The sequence below is a fragment of the Oratosquilla oratoria genome, chromosome 14, assembly GCF_046742065.1.
Source record: "Oratosquilla oratoria isolate Oo_2021 chromosome 14, ASM4674206v1, whole genome shotgun sequence".
Lineage (NCBI taxonomy): Eukaryota > Metazoa > Arthropoda > Malacostraca > Stomatopoda > Squillidae > Oratosquilla > Oratosquilla oratoria.
Window position 1 is genome coordinate 17067152 of NC_134790.1, and position 10608 is coordinate 17077759.

Genomic DNA, 10608 nt, shown 5'->3' on the forward strand with positions numbered 1-10608 from the left:
ATTAAACTGCTACAGGAAAATACGAATGAAGTTTACGAATTGATGCAAGAGTGGATGATGGAATTTAATTAAGATAAATTATATAATTTGGAAAAAAACAAGAGCATCGAAGCTCTGGGAGTTTTGTTTATTGGTCTGTCAAACAATTCTGTATAACAACGAGGAAGAAACAGATACAATTAACGAACTTATGACTGGCATTTCTTCATATTGGAGATTATTTGCGATTCGCCATTGTCTTGTATCATGTGCTAAACTCGTGCTTGGCAGCTATCATCCTCCCTGATAGGAGATGCATTTACTTAAATGTAATATCCAGAATACAGTAAAGGAGTTATTCAGTCATGAGCTCACGTTTCTCCTTTTCTTTCTCTGTCACACTTAACCTTGAAATCGCTTATGGATTTTAGCTTAGGGAATATCAACTTCTAAGCTAATACAGGGGTCAATGGATCTGTACAGAAAACTATATATCCTGTCATCCTTAAGACCTTTTTTTTCGAACTTGTTTTCATGACCTGCCGACTCTCTTACCAGCCCATGAAATTTATTTCCAGTTTGATCTTTTCATTTTAATGTCCTGACCACCATTCTCAAGTCACCTCTTTTCTCTTGGCTAGTGATGGTATACCCAATACTTTTAGTCTTTTTCCGTATATCTTATCTGCATAACTAAAAAACAACAACTAATTTTGTCGCTGCTACCTGTATCCTCCCAATTTCATTTATCTACTTCATGTACGTTGGTGACGTCATCGAAAGCGTGCTGGTCTCATATTCGCTTACTTGTGGGTTCGAATCCCGCACTCTTCGACTAATTACCAGCAGTGACTGCTACCTGGCCCCAGCAGCCCCTAAAGTGCATAATGGGGCAATGGTGATGGCTTCGGCCGTAGCAACACACTTCCTGACGTAGGCTCCTCACTTCTTTTATGTGGAGACATCACTGATGCATACTGCAACCTATGACTCTTTGTAATCTATGATTCTTTTTTCCTCTCCAAAGTAACGGAAAGTCACCATTATGGTCGACATCACTGTACGTTTGTGAGTATGTACATGCGCGCGCGCGTTTATATAATACCGACTAACCTTTACACCAAGCCTCTCCAGTCTCCATCAACCTTTTCTTATCGTCAATCTCCTGCCATTGCTCTTCATTCTTCACGTGTTCACTTATCTTAGCTACTGTTATCTCCCCATTTGTTTTAGGGGTCTCTCTGGCAGTCTTGTCGTTTTTAAATTTTGACAGTTTTGAAAGAGTAAATTCCATTTCGGGATGAAACTTTTATTGTACAACGCTTTGTCCGTTGGAGACTTTTCAATAATATTTTCCAAAGTGTGAAACCTCCTCAAATTGTGTTCACCCTGCCAGAATTGTCTGCAATACCCCATTTTCAAACACTTCTTATTCTTTCTTTTCATATCTGGTTAATACCCAAGCCCCACAACCCAAAAATAGTATTGGTTTCATTAAAACGTTGTATATGATATCTAATTCGTCTTGAGATATTTTCCAAGCCATGTAATCTTCATCCTACTGCTATTCTCTTCAATTCCCTCGTTAATATTTTCTAAGTTTCTTCACGTTTTCCATCCACACCTTTCCAATTAGAATTTCTTCGAAAAATCATCTTGCTGTTCCTTTTTCCCTGGCCCCCTTCGCTTAAATGCTGCACTAGCACATTCTTCAGGTTAGGCCTACCGTCGCATCCACATTGTTTACATACTTATACTTATATACTTATTTGACAATTATTCAGTTTAATCTAACAACATAATATTAATATGATATAATACAATATAAGGTAATACAATGTAATACAATGTGATAAAATATAGTATATTATAACTTTATATATGATATATACGTTGCACTTACAGACTTGCTCATTCTTGTCTGTATTTCCCTCATTTTTGTTCCTCACTCTGAGACAGCTAAACAATCTTGGCGAAAGAACGCACTATTGCTTCGGAATGTTTACTGTTTTAAGATATAGTTTCACATATATATTGGTACACCGTTACTGTACGTACATTCGCTGTGTAACATCAACTTTTCTAGCGTTTTAGATTTGTCCTATATCTCTCACGATTATTTTTTTGTGCACCACACTATCGTGTATACACACACTACATATTTGGTCTATTATGATTTTTAGTTTTTATACTCTTAAAACGACATTAGTTATTAGGTTACTCTTAAATTCTCCGCTCAAGCACGACAATTTATTAAGTGTGCACTATATATATATATCACATATCTTATTACTCCACGATTCTTCCACATTTTTTTTTAAATAGGAGTAAGAATGACTTTACTTCAGTCTCTGAGAATATCCGCTTTTTCCCATGTAATTTTGATGAGTTCATGGAGATTTGTCCAATACTTCCCCTCCCACTTTAATCAGTTCTGCCGATATGTTATCGCAAGCTTGAACATTATTATTCTTACAGCTGCTTACATTTTTTTATTTTATTTTTCAGGTGTAGGTATCTCCTCTTTATTTATATGGTGTTTTTTTTTCTCCAGAAATGAATTTCTTGGTTCCGGTCTATTTAATATTTCCTCGAAATACTCTTCCTATTCTCACAGTATTCGTTATCTGCGTTTGTGGTGTCCTTTCGACATGGTGTTCATAGTTTGGGAGCCTTTCCTTACTCTACCATTATGTTGATAGTGTTTATGAGTGTTCCCTTCATCTGAATGCCGTTCACTTTCGTCTAGGCATTCTCCAATATCAAACTGCAATGTTGACGTTACAGTTATCACGCTCTTCATCGACAGTTGGGTATGAAATGCCAAGATGCAGTCAATCCCATGCATTAAATAGAGTAAACAATATCGACATGTGAGCCAGTCTCAAAGATTTTATTGTTAGAAGACGATGTTTCTCGGGCCAAGATAGATATTCAACGTATTGAAAGTTATTTCAACATTCAACTGAAACGTTGGCTGGAGTGTCGAGGACTTGTTGTAACAAGGCCAAAACAAAATGGAAAGGTACGTTCTTCGTCATGGCCACTTCGGCTAGCGGCAAGCCTCATTGAGTGGACGAGAAGCTATACCCACATTTTACAGTTACTAATGCAGCATCGCTGCTATGGAACATCAAGAGCAAGGGACATAAGGTGGGAGGGGCTTGATGACATGAGGAAAGAGTTACTTTGAACCGTGACATTGAAAATAAAATTTCATCACTACTGACGTTACTATTAATTTGCGGTACTTATTTATGAGGTTCATAATACTCAGATATAGATAAGAATTGCACCTGAGACACAAACATCCTTATATATATATATGCCGATTTTTCCTTACTAAAAATATTCCAGTACGAAAAATCGAAACCACGTGCAGACAACAGATTCTGATGCTTCCAATGCTACCAGCACTGGCAATTTTTTTTTTTTCTTCAAGATTTGTAAGGTTAAGTGTGGGTATGCTGCCCTTCATCGCAGCCCCTGTCAAAAACACTAACTACATAAAAATCGCTACTGATACTACTATTAATTTGCGGCACTTACTTATAGTACTCATAATACTCAGAATGATAGGAGCTATCCAATGATACACATAAGAATATATGAGACGCATTATTTCCTCATGCCCACTCAGTGTGGACACTGCAGCTTTTAACACTGCCACCTGCTGCATGTAAATCTGTATGAGGGACAGTGTGAACCCGGTTTAGTCTCTGAGGCTCTGTAGTTGACAGTATATAAACCATATTTGAATTTTATCAACATTGTACCGTTTCAGTGCTTGGTGAAATAACCTGCTCTGGGCTTCAGAAGGATTGGATGTGGGTGGCCATCAGTAGGCTTAGATTCACCTACTAAGTGTTCCCTGCAATTATGTCTTTTTTCACATTCCGGTGGTAAAATCTTCTTTGAGAGCAAGTTAGAAGTGAAAGAAGCATTTCGGATAAAACGGAACAAGTGGAATAGTTTCAATTGCATTAAAGATTGCAAATTTCAATTTTATGATAGGTACTATGCCCAAACTTTCGGCATGAGCATGGGAAATTATTTTTCTCCCGTGGTCAGCAATTTATACATAGAATTCTTTGAGAGCAAGATTTTAAGTAAAATAATTCCACCAGGAATAATTTGGCTGCGTTATGTCGATGACATTCTTTGTCTATGGCCTGATCATTTAGATGAGTCACAATTCCTCAAATAAATTAATAACCTGGTCAAGTCAATCAAATTCACGGTTGAAGTGGAAAGTGATGGTGTGCTACCCTTTTTAGACGTTAATATTCATCGTAAAGAAAGAAACCATACATTTAGTGTATATAGAAAAACAACTAATATAAACTCATACATCCATTACTATTCTTCCCACCCTGATAATGTAAAAAGATCGGTTTTCTCATCAATGTTCTTTATTAGTTTTGGATTGAAATATCCTAAACATTTCATTGATGTTTGTTACAATTTTGCAAGGAAAACTTATTACAATTCTCAGCCTAACAAACCCAAAGACCATAATAACCTAGTAGTTTTACCTTACCAAGAAAACTTAACTATTGTTCCCAAATTACTCAAGAATTTTAATATCAATGTAGCCTTCAGAAACAATAACATGATCAAACAATACCTAATTAATAATTCTAAAAATTGCCAAAAAGGCTTTGTGTATAAAATTCCTTCCAAATATGTGATAAATTCTATATCGGCCAAATGGCAAAAGATTTTTCTGTCAGGATAAAACAATGCAAGAAACGTGTCAAAGATGGGAATGAGTCAAGTGCCATTTTTAAATTTTCAAACACTTTTAATCACATTATCAACTGGGAAAATGCTAGTATTATTTTCAAAAATAATTTTGTCGAAATCAATTTAATTGAAAGTTGTCCGATTAAATTTACAAATGATAACAACTTTAACCTTAACTTATGATTGTAAAAGAGAGATCAATATATTTGGATGGAAATAGCCAATAATTACAAAATTTAAGAATGCTAGACGTGTGACCCACGCCCGGACAATTCGTCCACTACCTTTCCTAGTGTAGTTCTTTATGCTCTTGTCATACTACATTATGTTTGCTGTACCTTCTTTGTAATTTACACTACACTGAAGATGTAATATACGAAAGCGCTCTGCTCCGTTTGTTTATTTTCTTAAGTGGTCACCTTGCATATATATATATATATATATATATATATATATATATATATATATATATACACACACACATATGTATATGTACTCTGAAATGTTTCATAATGTTGTCAAATCCAATTGGTGTGCATTATCAGCTGTTGAAAATGGTGGTCATCAGTTTGAAATTAAAATAGTAGCCTATTCATGGATTTATGCCTTTGACTTAGACTATCTTCCTTGTAAGGGGGCAAACCCATTGGTATATGTATGTGTGTGTGTATATATATATATATATATATATATATATATATATATACACACACATACACACATATGTACTCTGAAATGTTTTGTAATGTCAAATCCAATTGGTGTGCATTATCAACTGTGGAAAGGGTGGTCATCATTTTGAAATTAAGGAAATAGTATTCTAGCCCCCTTTATGTGTTTGGTAAAGTTCACACTGATGACCACCATTAACCTCAGCTGATAACACTGTTCAATGGATCCAACAAAGTTGCATGAATCATAGAAGTACAAGGAAAAGAGTAGTAAAGCATAAGATAAAGAAGGCAAAAAGGAGAGCAGATGTGAAATGGGGTAAGAGTACAACAGAAAAACTTGAAAGTAATAATAAGGTGTTTTGGAAGGAAATTAAGAGAGGAAGGGGAGGTGAATCAAGTAGAGAAGAAAAGGTAAAAGGTGCAGATGGAGAGATGATAACAGAGGAGATGGCAGTAAGAGGAAGATAGGCAGAGTATTTTAGGGAATTGCTAAATGTGAAGGAGGATAGGAAGGGAAAGGTAGTTGCAAAGGGAAGTGCCAAGCAAATGACAGTGATGATTGAGGAGAATAGAGAAGAAATAAGAAAAGATGAGGTGAAAGCAGGTGTTAAAATGATGAGAGCAGGTAAGGCACCTGGGTTAGATGGTGTCATGTGGAGTGTCTAAAAAAGAGGTACAGTGATGGTGGACTGGCTGGTGAGGTTGTTTAATGTTTGTCTAAAAGATGGTAGAGTGCCAGAGGAGTGCATATATAGTTCCTTTTTACAAGGGGAAAGGGGACAAATGTGAATGTTGTAGTTTCAGAGGGGTCAGTTTGTCAAGTGTAGTTGGGAAGGTTTTGATTGAGAGGATTAGGAGAACTGTGGGGTTTAGGAAAGGTGGGGGTTCTGTGGATCAGATTTTTGTGGTAAGACAGATATGTGAGAAAGCTTTAGGAAAAGACATGGGTGTTTTTTGGGCCTTTTTGGATTTAGAAAAGGCAGGGTAGACAAATGTGATTGTGCCCCCAACACTGTATGGGGCAGAAGCATGGAACATATGAGAGGAAGAGTTTAAATGTTTTTGAGATGAAATGACTGAGAAGTATGGTATGGTTTACTATGCTAGAGTGAGAAATGAGGTGAGAAGAGCAGGGATGGAAAGGGAATTGGGAGATGGGTTGATGAGAGAGTATTGGGATGGTTTGGACATGTGGAAAAAATGAATGAAGAAAGATTATTAAAAGAGGTATGGAGGGAGTGAACATGAAGGGTGACCAAGGATGAGATGGATGGATGGGGTAAAAGGGGCATTGGGAAAAAGGAGATTGTCCATTGAGGAAAGAAGGGAGTAAACAGAAGATAGAGGTGAGTGGAGAATGGCTGTGTATGGATGACGATGTGATGCATGGGAGTGGGTGAGAGGGATTATGTGTGAATGATATTTTGACACAGCCTAAAGGGATTTCTCCCTGTCATCTCTTTTTCTGCATGAGTGAATGGAGAGGGTGGGGGGTTGCCAACTAAATGAAGCGGCCTTGGTGTGGGTATGCTGTGTTTTGCTGCATTGCTTCTGGCACAGGACAGTGGGTAAGATGCAGGGTTGACCTGTCGTCCAGGAGCCAAGAAGATAGGGAAGGGTTGGTGAATGGGAGTGGAGTATATGGGATGAAATGGGTGGGAATGGATTTATGCATTTGACTTTGGCTACCTCCCTTGTATATATGTACATATATATATATATATATATATATATATATATAACCTGAAGGGATTTCTCCCAATCTCTTTTTCTACATGAGGGGAGGTTGCTGATTAAGTGAAGTGTCCTTATTGTGGAATGTGCAGATGTACTACTACATTGCCTCTGAGCCAGGGCAGTGGGCAGGATACAGGGATGACCCGTCATCCATGAGGAGCCAAGATGAGAGGGGCCAAAGTGGTAGATGGGAGTTGGTACACACCTTTGACTTGGCTACCTCCCTTATAAGGGGGAGACTCTTGGTGTGTATACATACTTCCTCACCCCCCCATCCCCCACCCACTCCCCCTCATGCATCACAGCCTCATCTATACACAACCCTTCTCCATTCACCCCTATCTTCTGTCCTCTCCCGTCCTTCCTCTCTTTTGTAAAGCCCCTTTCACCCCATCCATCCATCTCATCCCAGGATGCCCCCTCATATTCACTCCTTCCAAACTTCTTTTACTAATCTTCCTTTGCTCATTGTTTCCATGTGTCCAAACCATCCTAATATTCTTTCATCAACCCTATCTCCCAGCTCCTTTTCCACCCTTGTTCTCCTCCTCACCTCCTCATTTCTCACTCTATCCAGCCTAGTAACCCCTATCATACTTCTCAGACATTTCATCTCAAACACATTCAAACTCCTCTCTTCCTCTCTCATGTTCCATGTTTCTGCCCCGTACATTGCTGTTGGCACAATCACTCCTTCATATAACCTCTTAGCATCCATTCCCAGATGTCTATTTCTTATTACACTTTTTAATCCACCAAGGCATTTACTTGCTTTTCTCAATCTATATTCTACCTCCACCCCCATTCCTCTCTTTCCTGCCACATTCGCACCCAAGTATCTGAAACTATCCACTTCCTCCAGTTTCTCACCCTTAATGCTCACTTCCAGCCTGCTGTCACTCTCTCCCCTTGTACATCTCATCACCTTACTTTTACCCACATTTATCTTCAGCTTCCTTCTTTCACACACCTTCTCAAACTCTGTCACTAACTTTCTCAATCCCTCCTCTGATCCTGCCACAAGTGCAGTGTCGTCGGCAAACAACAACTGGCTCACCTCCCACTTTTCTCCATTTTCATTAATCATCTCCAACCCCTGACCCACTACCCTTGCACCACCCCATCCACGTAAAGATTGAACAGCCAGGGCGACATAACACACCCCTGATGAAGTCCCACCTTTACCTCAAACCATTGACTCTCTCCATTACTAATCCTAACGCAAGCTCTACTACTCTCATAAAAACTCTTGACTGCTCTAAACAGCTTTCCTCTTATCCCATATATCTGCAGTACCTCCCATAGTGCCTTCCTGTCTACCCTGTTGTAAGCCTTTTCCAGATCCATAAAAGCCCTAAAAACATCCTTACCTTTTCCTATAGCTTTCTCACATATCTGTCTTACCACAAAAATCTGATCTACACATCCCCTACCTGTCCGAAAACCACATTGTTCCTCACCAATTACTCCCTCTGTTCCTCTCAATCAAGACCCTCCCATAAGGCTTCCCAACTACATTCAACAAGCTGATCCCTCTGTAACTACTACACTCACACTTGTCCCCCTTTCCTTTGTAAAGCGGAACTATACAGGCACTCCTCCAGTCTTCTGGAGGAATGCCTGTATATATATATATATATATACATACACCAAGGCTTTTTCCCCCTTACAAGGGAGGTAGCCAAAAAGGGAAAGGCGTAAAATCATTTCCATCCATTCCATCCCTGAATACACTCCACACCCCTCCACCCTCCCTCCCCTCTGAGCACCTCCTGGATGATGGGTCATCCCTGCACCTTGTCCACTGCCCTGGATCAGAAGCAGTGTCGCAAGACAGCACATCCACAGCAAGGCCGCTTCATTAAATCAGCGACCCGCCCTCTCCGTCCCCCCATTGCATATATATATATATATATATACATTCATAATATATATTTGACTTATGATAGTTACTTAGTGATCTGCAAAATGGACAGCAGAATCATTTCCCTGTTGCCAATTTTTGATACCCATCTGGAGCTGCAGCCTTGAGGGCATGGACTCATGGTCTCCAGACTGAGCCTTGGATCTCTATAGTCTTCAAGTGTATTCTTTTTTCCACCACTGCATAAAAATGACTGGACCCTTCCTACTATTTTGTCTGCGACAGTCAATTCTATACTAGTGCAGCACAGACAACAGTTCAAAGTTTCTTTTCAAAGATCTGTGGAAGGGCCAGAGGACAGTTGCCATCCATTGTGGGCCTGTGGGTTTCCAGTCTAAGAATGTCAAGGCTTGTTTACCACCTGTCATTATCATGTACCTGGAAACTTTTTCATTTTCTTTTGGTATTTGCCAATGTTGGATATATTTTTATGCCTTTGTTTTTTGGCTACCCCCCTTGTAAAGGGGACAAAGGCTTTTGTATATATATGTATGTATTTGCCTCTGTATTACGATCTGTTTGAGGTAAAGGTGGGACTTCGTCAGGGGTGTGTTATGTTACCTTGGCTGTTCAATCTTTACATGGATGGGGTGGTGCGAGAGGTGAATGCAAGGGTAGTGGGTCAGGGGTTGGAGATGATTAAAGAAAATGGAGAAAAGTGGGAGGTGAGCCAGCTGTTGTTTGCTGACGACACTGCACTTGTGGCAGGATCAGAGGAGGGATTGAGGAAGTTAGTGACCGAGTTTGAGAAGGTGTTTGAAAGAAGGAAGCTGAAGATAAATGTGGGTAAAAGTAAGGTGATGAGATGTACAAGGGGAGAGAGTGACAGCAGGCAGGAAGTGAGCATTAAGGATGAAAGACTGGAGGAAGTGGATAGTTTTAGATACTTGGGTGCGAATGTGGCAGGAAAGGGAGGAATGGGGGTGGAGGTAGAATGTAGATTGAGAGAAGTGAGTAAATGCCTTGGTGGATTAGAAAGTGTAATGAGAAATAGACATCTGGGAATGGATGCTAAGAGGAGGTTATATGAAGGAATGATTGCCAACAGGAATGTACGGGGCAGAAACATGGAACATGAGAGAGGAAGATAGGAGTTTAAACATGTTTGAGATGAAATGTCTGAGAAGTATGATAGGGGTTACTAGTCTAGAGTGAGAAATGAAGAGGTGAGGAGGAGAACTAGGGTGGAAAGGAGCTGGGAGATAGGGTTGATGAAAGAGTATTAGGATGGTTTGGACACATGGAAACAATGAGCAAAGAAAGATTAGTAAAAGAAGTGTGGAAGGCAGAGGTGGAAGGAGTGAATATGAGGGGGCATCCTGGGATGAGATGGATGGATGGGGTGAAAGGGGCTTTACAAAAGAGAGGAATGTCTTTGGAGGAAGGATGGGAGAGGACAGAAGACAGGGGTGAATGGAGAAGGGTTATGTATAGATGATGCTGTGATGCATGAGAGTGGGTGGGGGATGGGGGGTGAGGAAATATGTATGAAAACAAATTTGATGCAGCCCGAAGGGATTTCTCTCCATCTTCTCATTTTCTGCGCGA